Consider the following 21636-nt stretch of genomic DNA (forward strand, 5'->3'; position numbering starts at 1 on the left):
ATTACTATTAATTAAGGCGTCTGTGGAATCTTTTTGATATTCCTTAACATCCCAGGATCAACCGATGACCCGGTCAGAAGCAGGAAGCCTGAGCATCGTGTCCTTAAGTCGGTCAACGCAATTTTCAAGTGAATATAGAGAAGAAAATGAAAAGGACAAATACCCCTCAGCTCCCACCCCAGAAATGGCCTGGCTATCAGAGATCTGGATTGGGCATCAAGGACAAGGGAAAGACAACCTTATCTCCCAGCAGCAGGCGGTGCCGGGAACCCGCACACTTTTTCACAGATGCATACTTTTAGGTAATTTAAATATTACAACCTCTCATACACCTGTGACTGAAAGTAATAAAGTCCCAACTCCCAAACACCACGAGCTGGACGTGCCACTTCCGTTCAAATGAGTTTTTCATTCCTCTCCGAAACCTGAATAAAGAGTACAGACCGAATCACCCTTCTGCTCTTCCCTGTCACGTTACTTTCCCAAGTAATCAATATCACCGGCCCAACAGCCGGCTTCTTTAAAGCCTGAAGACAACTGTCAAAAGAAAATCACACACCACAGAAAAGTTTTTGATGTGGTGGCCTCATATCTCAAGTAGCATAACCTCACCAAGGAGAACGCCGAGCTCCAGAAGAAAGTTTAGATGCACGCAGATGAGTTTCCCACATGAATCAAGAGAAACCCCAGTTGCCCTGGCTCCTATTCAATGCCTGTACGTGGAGGCTTCAAGCAGGCTTGCGAATCAAGTCCAATAAGAACATTTGGGGGCAAGAACGGGAGGGCTGGCATTCACCAGCGCCCACCTGGTTGGTTTCCTTGCCCTGGGCTCCAGCCTGGCAATCCCGGGAGGGTTAAAACAGAACTTCAGCCTAAAACTGCAGAGGAGGGAAGGAAGCTATGAGCTCACCGTCGGCAACTCAGGTTTGAATTCTTTTAGCTGTTCTCTTGATTTTCATCAGCACAGCCAGGGAGTGTTTGGTAAACAGTGTAATGAGTAGCCGTGGAGATTCTGGGCAGCCTACCCTCCTCAACCACAAAAACACAGGACAGTTGCAGTAGAGGAGGGAAGACCCGGGAACGGCTACACACACCCCACCTCCAAGGACACCTTCCCCTGGGCACCCAACTGGAGGGCAGCATCCTCAAAGACAGCAGCTGCGTGAGTCCCAAGGAGGCAGCACAGTTTGCCCTCCCGACCAGCTCCATCCGAAAAGCAAAGTCCCCCGCCCCCCCCACCCCCCCACCCCGCCTCCAGTGGAGCCAAAACCCAACGAACCACTGAAATTAAGGGGCAGAAACTGCTACCTCTCCAATCCGGGACCCCTCTCCAATTCCGATGCCCGGGCAGGCTCGGAAACCCCAGAAGAGAGAACGTGTTCACGTTTCTAAGAACCACTGACAGTCTGGGAAAACTCCGAGGGTGGAACGGGGGCCAAGAGCTCCGGCCTCTCCTGCCTGTCCCCCCTGCCCCAGCACCTGCTCGCCAGGAAGGCCTCGCCGCCCTCACCCCCGTGGAGCCAGGAGAGACACGGGGAGGGTGGGAAGGAAGGAAATAGAGGGCAGTCCTCAAAGGGCCCCCAAATAAGCTCATCCGCGTTGGTGTCCCGCCTGCCCTCCAAGTGGCGCCTACCAGCCACCCCGCTCCTCCCCCGCGGCCGCCCTCGCCCCCCACGAGTCCCCCACTGAACCTCCGCGCCCCTCGGCCGGGCGGCTTCCCCGGAGCGCGCCCGCCGCTCCTCCCCGAGTGTCTGCGGAGCGCCCACCTGCCCCCTCGGCAGCAGCCTCCAACCCCGCCGGCCTCGCCGCGGCGCTGCCCTCCCCAGCGACCCCCACCCGAGAATCTTCCAGCTCGCGCTTCGGCGCCCGCCGCCCCCGAACACGCCCCCTCCCACGGAGACAGGAAGTCCGCGCGCCGGCCGCGCGGCCGCACAGGCTTCCCCCCGGCCGAGCAGCGCGGGCCCGGCCGCCCACCGACGCCCCCGTGGCCGCCCGCGGCGCCCCAACCGTCGCGGCGCGCCCCTCACCTCGGCCGCCGCTCTTCTCCCGACTCGCCGCTCACCCCGCTCCCACCGCGACGGCGTCTCCGGCTCCGGCTCCCGCCCTTGCTCCGGCCGCGCTCCTCAGCCCAGCCCTGCCCTGCCCCGCCGCGGCCGCCGCTGCCGCCGCTGCCGCCGGCCAGGAGCGCACCGCCCCCGACGCGCCCGCCGTGCTCGCCCCATTGGCTGCTGAGCGCCTGGCCCCGCCCCACGGCCCCTTCCACACCTCGGATTGGACCAGGGAGCCGGGAGGCGGCACGCCCCCTGGCGCCCAAAAGGACCTCCTCTGGGCACCATTGGCGGCGTCTCCTGTCAATCAAGGGGGAGTGCCTACTTAACCAACCGATAGGGTGCGGGGGGTCACTGTCCCGGGGTCGCTCCCAGGCGGTGCTTCGCCGCGCTCACGTCCTGGGGCCAGAGTCTTGAGGCTTTGCTGGCACCCAGGCGTGGGGAGCGCCGTAGGGCAGCGCCTCACCCTACTGGGAATTCAGGGAAGTAGTCGTTCTGAAAGTTTCCTCTCCTAGGGCGCTCGGCGAAGCCAAAGTCAACAGGGCTTCCTCCGATTCCCGCCACAAGAGTACATTCCTCTTGAGCCGCTTAATTTAAGCCCTGGGAGGAGTGGTGGTGGTGGAGGGGTGTGTGTGTGGACAGAGCCGCCAGGGAGGGCATATGGATGGTCCACACAATGGAGCGCTTTATTTCTGGTTCTTACCTGACCTTGCTTGATGGGAGTATTAGCCCCATTCTGCAGACAGAAATAACAACGAGTACAAAATTACCAACATTCGCTGACCGCTTTCCAACCATTGCTTCCGAGGATCCTGGTAGAGAGGATGATCCGAGTATGCCCAAGGGAGGGTTTGGAGACAGGCCAGGCAATTTGGGGAGCTAAACGGCGGGGGGCGGGGGGGGGTGGTGCTGGAGTAAAGAGGGTAAAGGGCGGAGCCAGGATTAGAAACCCAAGTCCGCCCCAACCCAGATCTGCGCTGGTTCCACGGGAGAATAACCCTGAGGACGGTGCAGCGATGCTGGAACATGCTTAAGCTAGAATGGTAAAAGGGGAAGCAGGACACAAAATGGTGGAGACTGTAGAATTCCACTACCAACAGGGGCGCCTATAGGTCAGTTGAGCATCAGCCGGTTGATTTCAGCTCAGGACACGATCTCAGTTCGTGGGTTCAAGCCTGGCCTCAGGCTCTGCACCGACAGCGCAGAGCCTGCTTGGAATTCTCTCTCTCTGCCCCTTCCCTGCACTCACTCTCTCTCTCAAACAAACAAATTCTACAAATTCTGGGAGAGTCCGCAAAGAGAGTGTTTTTTCACTTTCCAAACTGTTCGTTCTTTTGCATTGTTTTTGCTAATTGTGACTAGAGGTTTGCCCCGAAACCTCCAGTGGGACACCTCTGTCTCCCGCCTCCTGCTCTTCCCCACATACTCCTCGGTCCTTGCCCTCATCCCCTTCTCCATGCACACACATGCTCACACATATCCCCCTTCACGCTGCACACTTGTGAGGCTAGAAGGGGGTCCCTGCAGACAGGACACCACGGGGAGGCACTGAGCCTGGCACTGGCTGGCAGTAAGACACCTCCCGAGCCTTTCTGGCCTCCAAGCCCCAGAAGCCACTTCCTGGCCACCTGACCCAAGCAGCGCTCCAGCCTCCACACATTGGCTCCTTTCTTGTCTCTTCCTTTCCGTCTTAGGACAAACCCAAAATTCCCCCCGTTTTCTCACACCAGCAATTTGAGCTACTGTTGCCGAGCCCTTTGAGTCTTGCGCTCCGTCCCAGCAGCTTAGCATGGTATTTTTCCAAAGAGCGCTCCCCTTTGCCGGGGATGTGAATATCCCAACTTCGATCCCCACAAACATTTCACAAAATTGGATCCAGCCTCCTCCTTCAATCAGATTCAAACTGGCCTGGAGCCAGATCCTGTCTCTGACCCTTCCCCACTGAGGGGCCTTGGGCAAGTCACTGCAGCTCCCTGCACCTCCTTGTCCCAATCTGTGACACGGGGGTGATAACAAAGCCCATCGTACGTTGTGGTAAGGAGTGAGTGGGACAAAAAAGAGTGTGGACAGCATGCATGTAGGAGTGAGTACTCAGTATCTGAGCAGTTAACATCAGCCATGCTTTGTCAACTGACATTGTGGTCCCTCCTCCCCACAAAATGTGCCCATTACCTGGGTCTGGAACCAAGAGCGACCCAGTTAGTCCTTTATTAGCCATTCCCCACTCGGCAGCCTGGATAAACTTTACATAGCCCAGGTTAAAACATTTTCACTGAGATCCAAACGCTCTGCAAAAAAATAAAAACACCCAGATATAGTTGTATAGCTGGTAAATTGTCTTATACAGAGATATATGTTCCTTGTTGGAGAAAAAAAAAAAATCAAAAGCTGTTACAGACATCCATTCTATAATTCCAACGTCAGGGTGCCTGGGTGGCTCAGTCTGTTAAGCATCCGACTCTTGGTTTCAGCTCAGGTCATGATCTCATGGCTCGTGGGTTCGAGCCCCACAGTGGGCTCTGTGCTGACAACACGGAGCCTGCTTGTGATTCTCTCTCCCCCTCTCTCTCTGCCCCTCCTCTGCTCTCTCACTCTCAAAATAAATAAATAAACTTTAAAAACAAGAAGTCCAATGTTTAGGATGTGGGGGGTGGGGGGAGTTGGCAGTCTGGGGAGGGACGGACCTGAGAAGACCCAGCAAAGACATCGAGTCTGGAAGAGACCTCCCCATCAAGGGACAGCAGCGATCCCGGAGAACCAGAACCCGTCCAGTGGGAGGGCCACAATATTGAAGGCAGTGATATTTAACTGAGCCAAGGTGAACGGAAACGATGAGAGCAAAAGCCCAGAGGCAAGCAATCCTGCTCTCCAGGAAGAGAGGAGGGTTCTGCTTGGCCAGAGCATTGCAGGCATGAGGAGAAATAAGGAGAATTAAGGTGGGGAAGGCAGCCGTGCAGGGAATAGCTGTGGGTGCTGGTAAGTCACTTCACTCCCCCACCCCGGCCCCCCTGCCAGGTCTCAGTTTTCTCAAATGTAAAAAGGGGGTGCGGTGGGAGTGGGGCACCTGGGTGGCTCAGTGGGTTAAGTGCCCCACTCTTGATCTCGGCCCGCAGTTCTGCAGTTCGGGAGCTCACTGACAGCAGGGAGCCTGCTTCGGATTCTCTTTTCCTCTCTCTGCCCCACTCATGTTCTCTCTCTCTCTCTCTCTCAAAATAAATAAACTTTTAAAAAATGCAGAATGGGGGAAATCATAGGATCCAATGCTTAGGGAAACCTCAGGGATCCATGAGATCATACCTGCCCTTAGGACGGATCCTGGCAGTCAGCAGTGGTTGAGTGAGTGCCTCGGGATATATTTAATGTTTTAAATTTTTTAACTGTGACCCAATACACCAGATGCAGGAACGTGTACTCTGCATCAACTATTAATATTTTAGAGACCCCAAAGCGTTAAGTGGAGGCTAGAGGAGCACGTTTCTGGATACACCTCAGAATGAAGCTCTTCCCTGCCAAGTTGTATAAGATCTGGATTCCTTGCAAATGTGTCATTGATTAGGAGGCAATTATCCCGGCCTTTCTTGCTTTGCTCCGTTTTGTTCCGTTCTGGCCTGTGCACGTCGGCTCACGTAAAACTGTACCGTCAAGTACATAGCTGCACTCACTGAGCGTGCCACGTTCAAGCCGACTCTGCAGGGTGGGAGCCTGCTCCCGCCCAAAGTCAGCAGGATATGGTCGCATCAGCTGGACGGTGTTTCCCAAAGTGGGCATCTCCAGGACACCCTGCATCGGGATCACCCCATCTTCCACAAGCTCCTCGTATTCCCAGAGGGTTCTTCTGACTCTTACTCCGGGCAAAAGCCAGTGGGGGGTGCTCAAGGTTACAACGTTGCCATTTGTACTTTAGTAGGGAACAAGTGGCAACAAGGAAATCAGTACATAAAGTGAATGTTTTGAAACTGGAGGAAGACCTAACAATGCCCAGGCTTAATGTGATGCATCGGACCCTGCAACGAACATAGCCGCACATCCCCAGCCCTCTCAGCGCATCCCGAGCTCCCTCTTTAAGTTCCTGCAGTTCAGCAGGATGAGAGGTCCTGGGTGCCAGGAGGGATGCCATGCTGAATCCAAAGTGTCATCTTTCCCTTGGCAGGCTCCTGGATCAGCCAAATGGAAGGGTGTCTCCTGGTTGTAAAACAAATTCTTGTTTTACAAAGTTACCATATGCAACTATTTCTGTGATTCCAGATTTCCTTGATGCCAAATGAAATTAGATACCAAAGCTAATCAAAAAAAAAAAAAAAAAAAAGCTGCAGCGGTCACAGAATGTGCGTTCATCAAAAAAGTGACATTGCTTTTTTTATTTTAATGTTTATTTTTGAGAGAAAGAGAGAGAGAGCGCACAGAGGGGGGGGCGGAGAGAGAGGGAGACAGAATCCGAAGCAGGCTCCAGGCTCTGAGCCGTCAGCACAGAGCCCGACGCGGGGCTTGAACCCACGGACCGAACCGGGAGATCATGACCTGAGCTGAAGTGGGGTGCTTTGACTGAGCCACCCAGGCACCCCAAAAGTGGCATTGCTTTTATTGAATCGCTTTATAACAGATGAACGCTAGAAACTCACACTTATAAAAGAAGTTGTATACCATGCTTATGTTACAAAATAAATGCTCACCCATAGAGGGCCGCTTTTGACCAGACGTCAAATTTCATGGAAAGAGTGCCACAGGTAAAAACACAAAGAACTAGAAGACGGTGGGGAGCCATCAAGGGCTGCTCTTGGTCCCCAGACCAGCTGTTACCAAAGGTCCCGCTGAACGGGCAGGACCCGCGTCCGTGTGTCCGTGGCTGACGTGTTCAATCACCATCTGTGACATACTGGGGTGGGCGGGGCACTTCCTGGTGAAATGGTCTTGGGCCCAGGATTTTACGCAGCATAATGTCACCACCGTGGCAGTCGTACAAGAGACAGCAGTGAAGGTCAGGCTTCCAGGGACACCCCACTCAGGATAATATTTAACTGGGTCCCAGTCACCCCATCGTGTCAGAAGAAAGGAGGAGGAGAGGCCTGAGTGACACAGGCCATTTAATCTTTTGCTAAGAAGAATTTTTTCCCCCAGCAATTAGGAGAGCCTGGGACTCAGTCACAGGCTCAAAAGTTCCTCATTCCTTGTATTGTGCTTTGCTCTGTTTTTGTTTTAAGAGACTTGTTTTTTTTTTTTTAGCATACTTTTAGGGATACAGCTTTGGGCAACTCACCTCACTTCTCAGCCTCAATGTCCTCATCTGGACAGGGGGACGATGGCTCACCCCTACCTAACAGGATGGCCGTTGAGGAATTAAATGCAGGGATAGAAGCAAAACCCTTCACACGGTGCCCAGAATGCCATAGGCACCTGCTTGACTGATGCCGGTATTGGCCCATACCATGATACACCTGCTGGCCAGATCCACCTGCTGGTCTGTGAAATCCTCCTGCATTTCCTGTCAGGTAGATGTTGTTCCCAGAGAGGTGGCCTTGCTGTCTCACCTGCGGAGGAATGAGGAATGCGGCACCGGCTCTCACAGGCTGCCCCACCCTACTGCCTGCATTCTCACCCCCACGGCCCTCTGCTCCTGCCCCCGCTTCCTCTCCTGCCCCCCCCCCGCCCCTCCTCCCTCTGTGGGAGCCTCCAACCAAGTCTGAGAACAACCCATCAGAACCCACCTTCCGATCCAAACGGCCCCAGTGGAGGTGGGAGGTGGGGAAGGGCCAAGACCCTCCATATGAGGTTCAAGCAATCCCCCCCTGGCGGGTGGACCGCGCATGCCTGCAACTTTCTCTTCTCTCTGGGTTTGGGCAGCAGATGATAGATCCAAGCCAGAGGCTGCCAGGGTAAGGTCAAATGGTTTCGAATGTGAACGCCTTGTGGCAGAGGCTCAGAATATTCCTTTTCTTCTCCAGGTGCGTGAATGACAGACACTAGATCAGGATAAGCGATCAGCAGGGTAACAGGCATAGGGGCGACGGTTTCACATTAGCAGTACTGGGCTGGCAGTGGGGCAGGTGGGAGAGATTGGCTGGGGGGGGGGGGGAGACTGGGGACAGCATCTGGGACCATAGAACATCAAAGCCCCAAGACCCCACAGGGCAGCCAGGTGAGTCCTACACTCCTTGTAAGGTGAGGAAGCAGAGGCCCAGGGAAGGCCCAGGGCCACGGATCCTTCCCAAACTTGGGGCTCCTGGCTCCTTCTCCAACGTTCTTTACCCACACTGACGCCACCTCTCCCTCTAACACAGCAGACACATAATACCGGGGACCAAGCAAGGCATGAATGAAGAACACACGTTATCTACATCTGAGCGCCTCCTGCCGGGTGGGGGGCTGTGGACAAGGCTCCCAAGGGGCCCAAGCAAGCCCTGGGGGCCCTGGAGGCTCCTGCGAAGGGCAGAATTTGAGCAGATCCCCCAAGATGATAAGCAGGCCTCGGGAGGACATGTTGCAGGGGCAGGTCGTGAAGGCAGCGGGAGTGGAGCTGTTGGCCTGAGGCGCAGGGCACGCGGATTCCTAAGGCACGAACAATCCTCACAATTGAAGGCCGAGGTCAGGGATGGCTGGCCAGGGCTGAATCCAGCACCCTGCCAAGGACACGCTCCCGGTAGCCGTGTTCTAGGCACCTGCGGCCTCGCAGCTCTTGGGCGGCCTGGGGTGTGGGAGAACAGGGCCCAGGCCCCCTCCACTGTCCCTCTGGCAGCCTCCAAACACGCCCTTCCTGTTGTGACAACTCGGTTCTCTGTGCAACTGGTTCCAGCCTGTGGCTGGGTTTCAGCTTGCGGCACGTGTGCTCATGGAGGCTGACGGGAGTATCACGTGGGCACCAGGGAGAGCCTGGCCGCCCGCCCAGCCGGGCCTTGGTTAATTACGGGTCACGGCCTTCCTGCTATGGGTCCACAGGGCACCCAGAGACAGGCCCTCCCTGGGGCCAGGCCTGGGGACAGAGCCACCGCTCCCCCATCCGTGCAGTCGTGGGTCCGTCAGCCTTCACCGGGCACCTGCAGGGACGCGTCTCAGGCTGGGCACCCGGGGAGGGTCCAAGGGGTTCAAGCGGCCCTGGCTTCTCCCAGCCCCCAATAATAATCATGGCTGCCACGCAAATGACCCCCTTCCGTGGTGACAGGCCCCGTGGCGGTGCTGTGTATGTTGCAACTCACAACCACCCCCACTTTGCATTTGGGGAAATTGAGGTTCGAGAGGTAAAGTGACTTGTCCAAGGTCATGCAGCTCTTGTCTGGCTCCCAAACCACGCCCTTCGCATCCCCAGACCCTGCTGGGTCTCCCAGCACAGACCGCTCAGGAAGAGCAGGGCTCGTGTCACTGGCCAGTGTTCCTGGTCTGGGGGCCTCCCTGAGCACTGGCCCTGGAGCCTGCCAGACGTCGGAGGCTGCTTCTGGACACTCGCTCTGTGGTGTTCTCTCCCACTTCCTTGTTTTGGCTCTTGCTGGCTATTCCTCACCGGCTAATGGCTAACGTCCCTTCTCAGACAAATACACGGTTCCTCGGAGGCCCTCCTCTGGACGCTTCCAGAAGACCTCTCACATGGCCCTGTCCCCCTTTGGAAACCACTGAGAACACAGAAGTCGTCTCCAGCAACTCTCCTGCTATATCTTCATTTGTCACACTGCGGGTGTGACATTTTTTTTTAAAAGTCCGTGGGCCTTCCCTTCCCAACCAGATAGAAGGGCCCTGAGGGCAGGGGTCACGCCCATGCCTAATGGGAGGGAGCAGCCCAGATATGGATCTAACCCTCCCAACTGTGGGGCAGGAATTGTGCTCCCCATTTACAGATGAGAAGAGCGAGGTTCAGAGAAGTGACAAACCTAGCTGAAGGAAGGGAGGGGGTGATGCTGGGACCTGGACCCGCCATTTCTGCCCAGCCTTTGGGAGTGTGAGAGCTCTGCCCACATTAGGCCCAACCCAGGCGTCTCAGTGCCCCGCAGCCCGCAGCCCCCTAACCTGGGCTCAGGAACTGTTTGCTGCCCAAACCCTCTCAGTGCAGATGTGGAAACCTCTCACTGCACCCACTGGGCATGGTAGGAAATTCAGCCAACGGCCCTGGAGCGAGAGAGAGACAGAGACAGAGACAGAGACAGAGACAGAGATAGTGACAGGGCATGAACGGGGGAGGGGCAGAGAGCGAGGGAGACACAGAATCGGAAGCAGGCTCCAGGCTCCAAGCTGTCAGCACAGAGCCTGACCTGGGACTCGAACGCTTGAACTGTGAGATCATGACCTCAGCCGAAGTCGACACTTAACTGACTGAGCCACCCAGCTGCCCCTCTTTTTTCTTAATGAATAGACTTTTTTTTAAAGTTTATTTTAAGAGAGAGCGGGGGAGGGGCAGAGAGAATCCCGAGCAGGTTCCGCACTATCAGCGCAAAGCCTAACACCCAGCGTGGGGCTTGAACCCATGAGCCGGGAGATGCTGACCTGAGCCAAAATCAGGAGTCCTATGCTCAACCGACTGAGCCCCCCAGGTGCCTCAATGAATAGACTTTTTTTAAGTTGATTTGTTTATTTTTGAGAGAGAGAGAGAGAGAGAGCAGGGGAAAGGCAGAGAGAAAGAAAGAAAGAAAGAAAGAAAGAAAGAAAGAAAGAAAGAAAGAAAGAAAGAAAGAAAGAAAGAGAGAAAGAAAGAAAGAAAGGGAAAGAAAAAGAAAAAGAGAGGAAGGAAGGAAGGAAGGAAGGAAGGAAGGAAGGAGGGGAGAGAGAGAATCCCAAGCAGGCTCTGAGCTGTCAGTGCAGAGCCAGATGTGGGGCTTGCTCTCATGATCTCATGAACCGTGAAATCATGACCTGAGCGGAAATCAAGAGTCAGACACGCTTAACAGACTGAGCCACCCAAGCGCCTCGATGAATAGATTTTTTTATGCGCTTACGTTGCCTCTACGCCTTTTCTGTGACTCGGCAGCTCGCGTCTTGTTATCTCTGATAAAATCCCCTTCCGTGCAACACAGTGTATCCATTCGGCCCCTGAAGGACACCTTGGTAGCTTCCAAGTTTGGGCGATGGGCAGTAAAGGTCCTATGGGCGTCCAGGTGCAGGATTTTGCGTGGACCCGAGTTGTCAGCTCGTCTGGCTCAAAACCAAGGGGCGCTGATGTATTTTTTCAGTGGGCAGTCATTTTGGACCCTGGAGACGGAGGGTCAGAAAAAGCACCTACGAGACGAGACATGTGGGTAAGTACGTGTAGAGTTACATGAAAATGGGAGAGGCCACCGGAGCACATTCGAGCTGGGGAGAAAGAGAAGATGAGCCAGTGTGGGAGAGCTTGAGCCTGTGATGAGGGAAGTGTGCAACCCCAGCTGACCACCAGGTCGTGGTCACCGAGGCCTGAAATGTCACCTGCAGGCAGAGGAGGGGGGCAGATGCTGCATCAGAAGATGCTTTGAAGCCTCAAGGACATGTTGTCTCTTTTTAAATTAGCTTGTTCTTTTATTTTTTTTTTTAATTTTTAATGTTTTATTTTGGAGAGAGAGACAGACAGAGAGACAGAGCATGAGCAGGGGAAGAGCGGAGAGAGAGGGCGACACAGCAATCCGAAGCGGGCTCCAGGCTCCGAGCTGTCAGCACAGAGCCCGACGCGGGGCTCGAACCCAGAACTATGAGATGAGATCACGACCTGAGCCGAAAGCAAGAGTCCGATGCCCTAAGGACATGATGCCCTAAGGACATGGTGTTTTAATTGGGCGTCAGGAAGGGGCAGGATTTCAGGGGGTCGAGGTGGGAGCGAAAGAAGACGCCAGGTTGTGGGCACAGTGTTTGCTGTGGCCCTGGGACTAGACACTGCGGAGCAAGGATGCCTGGGGGGGTGGGGAATGCCTGGAGGCTCACCTGTATTTACAAATGGGGAAGCCACTCTAGGCCAGGTGACAGGGGGCCACCCGGTGCCGGTGGGGAACCGATGCTCCAAAGACAACCCCAGACCAAGGGGATTCCTGGATGGCTGTCGGTTGAAATTTTCCATTCACAGCCCTGTTTCCTTTCTTTCTCAAAGCCTTTCTGTTTGGGCTTCCTTGCCTTGGGGCGTGAGACACAGCAGCCTCCTGGCCGGAACTGGGGTATCGTATCCCCATGACACGCCCCTCAGTTTTTGTGGCCGTGACTCAGCCTTCACCTTCGCCCACATTCTGGCTCCACTAGCCAGGGTGACCTTCTCCAAGAGTCGGTGGGCGGGGCGGGACCTGGAAACTTTTTAAAGTTTCCCTTGCCCAGGGGACGGTGGGAATGGGGGAGGCGGGACCCAACAACAAAGACCTACTAAGAATAACAGAAGAGCAACCCCCTGGCCGGCAGGGATGACTGTCACCCTCCTGTCACCACCCACACTGAGGAAACAAGGAAAACAGACTCAGAGGTCAAGGAACCGAGAGCAACGTGGGCGGGGATTCTCCCAGGGAGGTGGCTTCCAGAACTGGGCTTTGAACTCAGGTCTATTGAGCACCAACCAGACGCTGGACACTGTCCTGGGCACCGGGGATGCCATGGTGAATGACACAAGCCCTTGCCCTCGTGGGGCAGACCTGCTATGGGGGAGAGGGATCCCCCACAAATCAGCGAGGGAGCAGCAAAGTCACTCTCAGGGCCTTGGAGGGAAGCCCTTCCTCTCCCTGCTGGCCGGTTCTGGGGATGCCACGCGCACGCTGCTCTCCTTCCTCCCCCCCACCCCCAAAGTGGCTCTTTCCCCTTTTCCAGAAGCACCAGATCAAAATTCTAGGCCACCTCGGGACGCTGGCACGGTGCGGCACGCACCCTTCGGCTTAGGGGATTCCTAGAGGCTCAGAGGCAGAAAGGTCCAGCGAGCCACCTGTCCCAACCTTCTTCTCCATGGTGTATCCCCCCCACCACACCCAGGGGCGACTCTCCCTGGGACAGGGGGCTCACTGCCTCAGAAGATGAGCCATTCCAGAGCTGGACAGTGCTAACAGAAAGGTCCCGCTTATGCCAAACCAGCACCTACCCCCTCATTCCTTCCGCCCGCGGCTCCCCGTTCTGCCCTCTGCCCATTACATAGGACTCTTCTTCACCTTACAGCCCTTCGGATCCTTCACGTTGCCCTTGAATCTTTTCTTGGGAGGACCTTTCCTCAACTTTTAAACCATTCCTTGGACCCCCGTCTGGTCTTGCTCTGGCTTGTCGGTGCCCCCAGCACCTGCTGCCCTAACACGGTCCCAAAATGCTTCACCAAGTGACCGTCAAGGACACAGAGGATGGAATGTCACCCTGATCTCGAGCTGTGCCTCGTCTCCGCCTGGAGATGGATGGCAAAGGCCCGGGCAGCGGGAGCCACACGGCTGGAGGGTGAGGACAGTCACAAAGGAGCAGACACCTGCGTCCCCTTCGGTCAGTCATCCAGCCGACCCGTATCCCATGCCTCCTGACGCCGGGCCAGGGCCGGGGGAGGGATGCTGGAGTGGCCCTCGCAAAGGCTTTGCAAGGGGGAGAAAAGAAAAAAGCAAGCGAACACCTGACTAAGATGGTCCTAGCCGGTGATCAGTGCTTTGAGGCAAACAGAAGGTGAAAAGAGACCGTGGAGCCAGTCCTGCAAAGAGCGAGGGGAAGAGAATTCCAGGTAGAGAGGCCCGCCAGTGCCAAGGCCCTGGGGCCGGGAAGAGTGTGGCACACTCAGAGGCTGCTGCGAAACGAGCAGGGGCAGAAATGGGAGGGCGGTGGGAGATGAGGCCAGAGGGGTGAGGAGCGTGAGTTTATTCTCAGATCCAGGGGAAGTTCCTTTGGAGGGCATGAGGCCTCAGATACGATCTGACTTATGCTTTAAATTCTAAGAGAAAGGGGAGACCAGCGTAGACAAGAGCTATCAGTAAGGCCTTCGTGGAAGAGTCCGTGAAACCTTCCACCGCGGAATTAGAGATAAGTCACCATCTCCTACCAGAACTGAAAAATTCAGCTCTTCACTACAGTTTCTCTCAAGAAGACATACAAACGTTCCATAAGCACATGAAAAGGAGGTCAACATCCTTAGCCATCAGGGAAACGCAAATCAAAGGCACAGAGACCCATCACTTCCCAGCCACAAAGATGGCTAGATGTAAAAGGACTGTCAAGGGGCGCCTGGGTGGCTCAGTCTGTTAAGCGTCCGGCTTCGGCCCAGGTCGTGATCTCACGGTTCGTGGGTTCGAGCCCCGCGTCGGGCTCCGCGCTGACGGCTCGGATTCGGATTCTGTGTCTCTCTCTCTCTCTGCGCCTCCCCCACTCACGCTCTACCTCTCCCTGTCTCAAAAATAAATAAACATTACAAAAGATTTGTAAAAGACAGTCGGTATTGGCGAGGCCGTGGAGAAAAATAAATCCAACACGCACCGCTGGCGGGGACGTTAAATGGCGCGCTGTGCTTTGGAAAACAGTTTGGCAGCTTCCGAAAACGTTTATTTATCTGTGATTCAGCCACTCTACTCCTAGATATCTACCCAGGGGAAACGAAAACCTTTGTCCACATAAAGACGGTGCACAGATATGCAGAGCCGGTGAGTGGTGTTACTCACAATGGCTACGAACCGTGACAGTGGCTACAAAGTAAAAACAACTCCAGGGCCATCAGCTCGGTGCTGGGTAAACACCATGTGTTCTCCCCACCCCTACCCACCCGTACCCCAGCAGTCAAAAGGGGGGAAACGCTGGGGTATCCTGTCACCTCAAACACATCATGCTAAGGACAGGAAGCTAAACATAAAACGTCACATGCTGTGGGATTCCATTTACATGAAATGCCCGAAAAAGACCCATCTATAGAAACAGAAAGCAGGGTAGCGGTTGTCAGGGGCTGGGAGTAGGAATGGGGACTTCCTGTAAACAGGCATGGGGGGTCTTGCGGGGGACGGAGACGTTCTAAAATTGGACTGTGGTGGTTGCCCAACTCCGTACGTTTGCTAAAAATCATTGAATTGAGTGTTTACGGTTTAAATTGCAACCTCAACAAAACTCAAGCACCCGCTGGATTTTATGGTCCGTGATGGCAGGGACTGGCCCATCTTTTTCAGCGAAGTGTCCCCAGCACCTAGAACAGCTGGGCACACAGTGAGCACCCAGTAAATATTGGCGGAATGAACGAATGCACGCATGAATGAACAAAGCCATAAAAAGTAATAGCCTTTAGTTGGGCGTACGACTCCGCGGGAGGTCCCGCCCTCTCTCCTCTCCTGCATCTCCCTACTTGAAAGACTTGTCTACGTGGCTGGCCCACTCATGGGTCTCCCTGCCGAGCTGTGACCTTGCACTCCCAAGTTGTGAAGTCCCAGTGTCCCCCCTCCCCCCCTCCCAGGTCTCAGCACCATGACCCTGTGCAGTGCTCACCCCTGGCTTTCCTGAAATGCCGTGCCCTGCCTGTTCCTGTGGGCTGACCTAGGACAGCTGCCCTCTGCCCTCAGGCCACCTGCTGGGGCACCCCTCCCATCTCCACGCTGGTGGCCCTCAGTTCTGTGTCACTGCCCAGCCTAATCCTCAACTGCCAGCGTGACAGTTCAACGTCTCTAAAACCGAAGGTCCTCATTCCGCTGAGCCCTGCTCCCCCGCAGAGCCCCTGCCTTGAAAGAACCTTCCAGAAACCTGGGCATCCTCCTTGACGCCTCTCTCCCCCTTCCTCACTCATCCCCTCGCCAAGTCCTGTCTGCGCTATTTCTAAGCATCTCCTCTCTCTCCAGACCGCCGCCTTCCATCATTCAGGTGACACTTCTGTGTCCCTTACTGAAACCACAGTGACCTTTTTATAGGTGAGGATGCTGTGGGCTGCGGGCATCAGAGGCCGTGTCTAGACAGCTCAGGCTAACGGTAGCACAGAGAGGAAGGACAGTGGAATGGAAGGAAGAACCGAACGGTCGGGACCAGGGAAATCGAGAAAGTGGGCAGCCCCCACACCCTGGCCTTGCAAGCTCACGGTCCTTCTTGCAAGGGGACTCCGCCTCAGTAACTCAGCCTCACAGTCTCTCCGCTCTGGTCTCAACTGGGCCAACGTGGGGGAGGGGCCCATGTAGCGCGAGCATCAGCTCTTTCCAGACCCCCGAGGAAATCACCTGTGTCCCGCAGCCAGCCCTCCCAAAGCCCCAAGCAGCTCACGGGCCCCCCTGATCCTGAGCATCGGTCCAGACACAACCCTGAGGGCTGGCCTCTCTGGCCCACTGGCCCCGCCCACCCCTGCCCAGCCACACTCAGCTCGGGCCCTTCATGGCACCTCCTTCATGACCTTCAGTGCCTGCCCTCCGTCCGCGTCACTGCATCTCTCCCCGTCCTTGGCGTTGTTCCTTTCTCTCCCCTTTAGGATGACCTCTGCTGGGGCGCCTGGGTGGCTCAGTCGGTTAAGCGGCCGACTTCGGCCCAGGTCATGATCTCGCGGTCCGTGAGCTCGAGCCCCGCGTCGGGCTCTGTGCTGACAGCTCAGAGCCTGGAGTCTGTTTCAGATTCTGCGTCTCCCTCTCTCTGACCCTCCCCCGCTCATGCTCTGTCTCTCTCTGTCTCAAAAATAAATAAACGTTAGAATGATCTCTGCTAAGTGGGGACTTGCCTGTCCTGTTCACGGCTGGGCCCCAGGGCCTGCTGATCAAACGGTCGACGCCCCTCCAACACCGGGGGACTCCGTGGAAAGGCAGGGACGTCGGCTCGCTGGAGAGAGATTTCTGTCGGGGACACCTTCGTACCAACAAGAGTTTGCCTAGAAGTCAGTTTTCCGACACATTTCTTTTCCCTCTCAGTCGGAAAGCTCTGATTTCCTTTTCCACGAGTCCCCGATTCAGGAGCCGGTGACCTTCTCACTGTTCACGACCCAGCGCCGTGACCCGGAAGCGGTGTTATTTCACAGTCACGAGGAGCGGGGCCTCACTGAACGTCTCCTGGAAAGCGTGGCTGACACTGAACAGCGAGGGGTCGGGCGGGCGGACAACCGCCCTCCCGCCAGCAGTCGCAACTTCGCCTGTGACTTCTGGCTCTCCCAAAGCGTAACTCCTGCTGATCAGAAGCCTGACTGGTAGCGCAAACAAGCTGATCAACACACATTCGATATGTATTGGTTATATACCGTGTTCTCACAGCAAAGCGAGCTAGAGAGAAGAAACTGTATCACAGGCAAGAGAAAATAACGTTTACGCTACTGTACTGATGGAGAAAAAGCCACCGATGAATACGTAGACCCGTGCAGGTCAAACCTGCGTGGTTCGAGGATCGGATGCACTCGAGTTAACTCCATTTTGCCCCGTTTCCTTAACTCTGCTTTCAAGGCTCAAACCCCTTTCACACAAACGCCGCCTGCTGGGCAACTGAGAATCGCTCCTGCCTCCCGAGCCCCTCTCGCCCAGGTGTGCCGAAGCCACTCCCGCCACCCCCCCACCCTCCCACCTGCACACCCTGAGTTCACCTCCTCAGCTCTCCACTGCTGTGCTTCCCTCCCGCCCCTTCCCATCTCCATCATCCTCCAAAACAGCCCCCAGACTCACATCTCTAAGGACACCAATCTTGTCCCTCCTCAAAAACATTCAATGGCTCCCTAGTGCCTGTGGAATAGGTCCGAGTTCTTTAGCCTGGCATCCAGTATCCTTCGTGATATGGCCCCGAGCCATCTTTCTGCAATTAGCCCTCACCATTCCCCCGCCTTCCATGCAGTTTCCACTCATTCTTTAAGGCACAGCTCAAACTCCTCCTCCTCCAGGAAGCCGCCCCAGGTTGCCATGCTGCTTCTCTCGCACTGAGCCTCTGCTGTCTCTTTCATTGCTGCATAGGCCTGGTCTTTACAAGAAACAGCTCGTGAACTCCTTGAGGGGCAGGCGCGGATACTTCAAAGGGGTAGCAAAAATGTGTAGCAAAACAGTTGTAGCAAAAAGCTGATAGTGATTTGGCACTTTTACAACCGTTATCTTCCTTTTCTCTCCATGACTCTCTGAGGTGGGCGGGCACAGGCTATTATCTCCACCCTGCAGCCGAGGAAACAAAGCTCAGAGAAGCTAAGTAACTTCCCCACAGGCGCACAGCAAGAAAGCAGGGGGGCCGGGAGAGAGCTGGTTCTTCTGCCCCGATTCTGTCCTTGTTCCGTTACCCCCTGCAGGCTCCCTCGTGTGCCTCCCACACCTCATCCACGGAGAGTGACAGCCAGGATCTCTGGGTTATCATCTTCAGTGTCAGTTCCTGGACACTGTCCCGCGGCGACAGTGACCTGCTGTTTCCACGTGAAAAGGAAGCCCTTCCCTAGCAGACAGCGCCCTGTGCTGGAAAGAGCCGGTGGGAAGTTACATTTGCCAGGTCCGTGCCCTTCAACGGCTGTGTGACCTTGGGAAGCTCCGCCCACAGTGAAGGACCAGCCGCGTCCCCTGGTTCCCAGATGAGGTGCTGGCATTCGATGATGATGATGATTTCTCAGCAGGCCCCTCGGGCTTGGTGAGAGAAGCAGTTTGCAAGCTGCGCAATGTAACCGTAGGGGAGGGAGGCGCGGGGCTCGTGTGCAGAGAAGCCCCGGCCAGGTATCCCCTGGCTGATTCCCCGCTCGCCACTCACAGCGCCTGCTGAAGAGAAGAATGTGTTTCCCTGTCCTCCAAGATTCAACGGGGCCCCTGCCGACCTCGGGGAAGACGTCCATCTTTCTTAACACTTGGCCTTGTCAAAAGTAACGAAGTCCGCCACAGGAACCTGTCACACGTGCTCTGTGTTCTTGCGTTCTCCCCACCAAGGCTGGAGGGGCGATCGCCTGGGGCCTGGAGGACCCCAGCACCTGGTTCTGCCCAGTGACCAGGCACCCAAAGGACCTGCGGCGTGTGGGGGGAGCTGGGGCTGTGGGGGGCCTGAGGAGGCGGGGGTCTGCTCCGGACCGGCCGCTGGCAGGAAGGGGGGTTCTGGATGATCTTCATCCACAGGGAAGGGAGCCTGGTCCTGTCCGGAGCCGGGGCCGGTGAAGCAGCCGGCGCTCCTGCAGCCGGGCCGGGGAGGCTTGGTCCTTCTGTGGCCTGAACGATGTTCATGCTGTCGTCCGTGTTCAGTGATGACCCAGGGGTCTTGTCTTCGTCTTGATGATCCGTTAGCGGCCTTGTTGGACGCTGATATTCCGTGTAAGTGTTTATATTCCACGGGAGGCCCCCGCGCTGTGAGGACCAGGCCTACTCCTCCTGGCCATCAGGGCTACTTTCTGTTCCTCGGGGACAACGTCAGAGGACAGAAGTCCTCTGGTCTCTCCAGCTGGAAGAGCTCTCGGAGCCCCCATTTTAAGATGTCTTTTCCGAACCACCGCGGGCCAGCAGGGCCTAAGGCCTGGGACGGAAGGCGGCCGCAGCACGCTGCTCCGTGGGCGGGTGGACGGGGACACAGTTGGAACCCTGTGCCAGTCCACCTCGCTGTTCCAGCCAGAATGGGAATCAGGCCACCGTGTGAGTGGTGAGACCCCCAGCAGGAGAGAGCTCTCACGGTCCCCTCTCCCCAGGAGGCACCAGGGTTCCAGCACCTGACCCCTTGGGGGTGCTCTAGGTAAAGCAGCTCGGGGTGGGGGGGTGGGGGGGAGAGGCTGGGGGCAGTGGGGGATGGGGGAATGGTCACGAGGGACGAGGCCAGCGAGGCCCCACTGGCCCCTGCCACCGCAGTTCTGTGGAGCATGCCTGGTCCCACCCCCCGCCCAGGAAGCTGCCACCAGCGGTGGTCAGTGAGGCCTGCTACACTTGGGCCAGGGCCTACACGGCCACCTGGGCCCTCTGTCCGGCCACCTTCGAAGTCCCGTCCAAGCTATAGCTTCCTCGCCTGAGCCCTGGAAGGAGGCTGTGCTCAGGAACTCAGTCTCTGAAGATCCACCCAAGGACCTGGAAAGAGAACCTTGGGTCCAGCTGGAGCTTCCAGGCAGCGTTTTTATGGAAGGAAAATCAAGGGGGTTAAACTCGAAAATGAAAAAAAAATTTTTTTTGGGCAAGTGGCAGTCAGGCGAAGCCTGTGGCTCCCTACAGGGGACACCGCAGTCCCCCAGGCTCTGTTTCTATATGAGGCACCAGTGAGCGTGAGATGGACCGTTCTGAACACTTCCAGGCGCCAACGTATGGAAATTCTATTTGCAACTTAAAAGCACAGGAGATACAATATAGTTCAGGCTGGGATAAAACAGAAGATATGTGAGAAGAATGTAAAAATACATTGTCTAGGGAGCCTGGGTGGCTCATTCGGCTAAGCGTCCAACTTCCGCTCAGGTCACGGTCTCGTGGTTCATGGGTTCAGGCCCCACGTCGGGCTCTGTGCTGACAGGTCAGAGCCTGGAGCCTGTTTCAGACTCTGTGTCTCCCTCTCTCTCTCTGCCCCTGCCCTGCTCACGCTCTGTCTCTCTCTCTCTCGCTTTCAAAAAAAAATAAACATTAAAAACATATTAAAAAAACACATCACCCTCCCAAATGAGAAACAGGCAACAAAATCGGACGATGGCCCTGTTGCCTCACGAAGGGGCCTGAAATGCCCTGAGGGCAGCACCTGTCCAATGACACAGTGGACACCTTGTGGGTGCCTGGTCACTGAGCAGAACCAGGTGCTGGGCCCGAAGACAAGCTGGCCAGGGTGCCTGCAGCAGACCCTCCTCTGCCTCCCTGGCCTGTGGGAGGGTGACAGCCTGATGCTGGGGAGACCGAGGGCCAGGTGGCCTGGAGGAAGGCCCCCTGGGCTGGCCGGGAGAGGAGGCAGAGCTGGAAACAGGACCCAGAGGGAGGACAGATGGCCCAGGCAGAGAAGAGTCACGTGGGTTTGGGGCTGGTGGACAGAGCGTGCACGGAGGGCTTCCTGAATCCCCCCAAGGACAAGAGGCTTGTAGAACCACCACACGCTGGGGAGAAATGGCCGTAATTCCGGAAAAATCCTACTGGCTGGAGGGTGGAGCCTGACTGGCTGGGAGGGGGCTGCAGGCTGAGACCGGTGGGGGCTCTGGCAGGGGTCCAGGTGGGAGGTGGGGGGGGGGGAGGGGGGGAGGGAGAGGAGGCTAAGTGAGGAGGCTGTCACCAGGCTTAGGGGCTGGGGGGGGAGGGGAGACTTTCAGGAAGACATCTTCGTTCCCAGCTTCAGCACCCAGTTTGCCAAGTAGGCAAATGATGAATGTAGTCTGGGAAAAACCAAACAAATCAAACCAAGAATCATTGCGGGGGCGCCTGGGTGGCTCAGTCAGTTAAGCGTCTGAATCTTGATTTCTGCTCGGGCCGTGACGTCACAGTTGGTGGCTCCAAGCGGACAGTGCGGGGCCTGCTTGGGATTCTCTCTCTCTCCCCATCTCTCTCTGCCCTCCCCCCACCCCCCCGCTCTCTCTCTCTCTCTCTCTCTCTCTCTCTCTCTCGGGTGCACGCATACTCACTCTCTCTCTCTCTCAAAATAAACTTTGAACAAAAAAGAATCACGGTGAAATTGACCCTCAGACTTTGGGAACCTGCGCCCCCCCCCCCCCCCCCCCCCCCCGCAGTGCCCATCCAAAGGGAAATAATGGAAGCTGACAAGAAAGCGCCAAGTGCCATCTGGACGAATCCACGCGAGGACCACTGCTGGAGCCCTGGGCCCGGCCATGAGCCGCGTTTACAGCCGCTGTTCTCCCGGCCTGCTTCGGCCATCGCGCACTTCCCAC

The 21636-nt window shown here is 56.2% G+C and overlaps 1 protein-coding gene and 1 long non-coding RNA gene across 2 annotated transcripts in view; both read right to left on the reverse strand.

Annotated features, from left to right (window-relative positions):
- The window catches only part of PACSIN2 (protein kinase C and casein kinase substrate in neurons 2), a 133704-nt gene extending 131561 nt beyond the window's left edge, over positions 1 to 2143 (reverse strand). The window contains exon 1 of the mRNA XM_042993444.1: positions 2028 to 2143. The gene's annotated coding sequence lies outside the window, so the exon portion shown is untranslated. The remainder of the gene's footprint in view (positions 1 to 2027) is intronic.
- An 8790-nt stretch (positions 2144 to 10933) lies between these two features.
- On the reverse strand, positions 10934 to 21628 carry LOC122240486. Its single transcript, XR_006220281.1, has 2 exons — positions 21510 to 21628; positions 10934 to 11240 (listed from the first exon to the last, which is right to left on the reverse strand). It is a non-coding gene; the product is annotated as an uncharacterized LOC122240486 (long non-coding RNA).
- Positions 21629 to 21636: the final 8 nt, after the last annotated feature.

The sequence above is a fragment of the Panthera tigris genome, chromosome B4 (genome assembly GCF_018350195.1).
Source record: "Panthera tigris isolate Pti1 chromosome B4, P.tigris_Pti1_mat1.1, whole genome shotgun sequence".
NCBI lineage: Eukaryota > Metazoa > Chordata > Mammalia > Carnivora > Felidae > Panthera > Panthera tigris.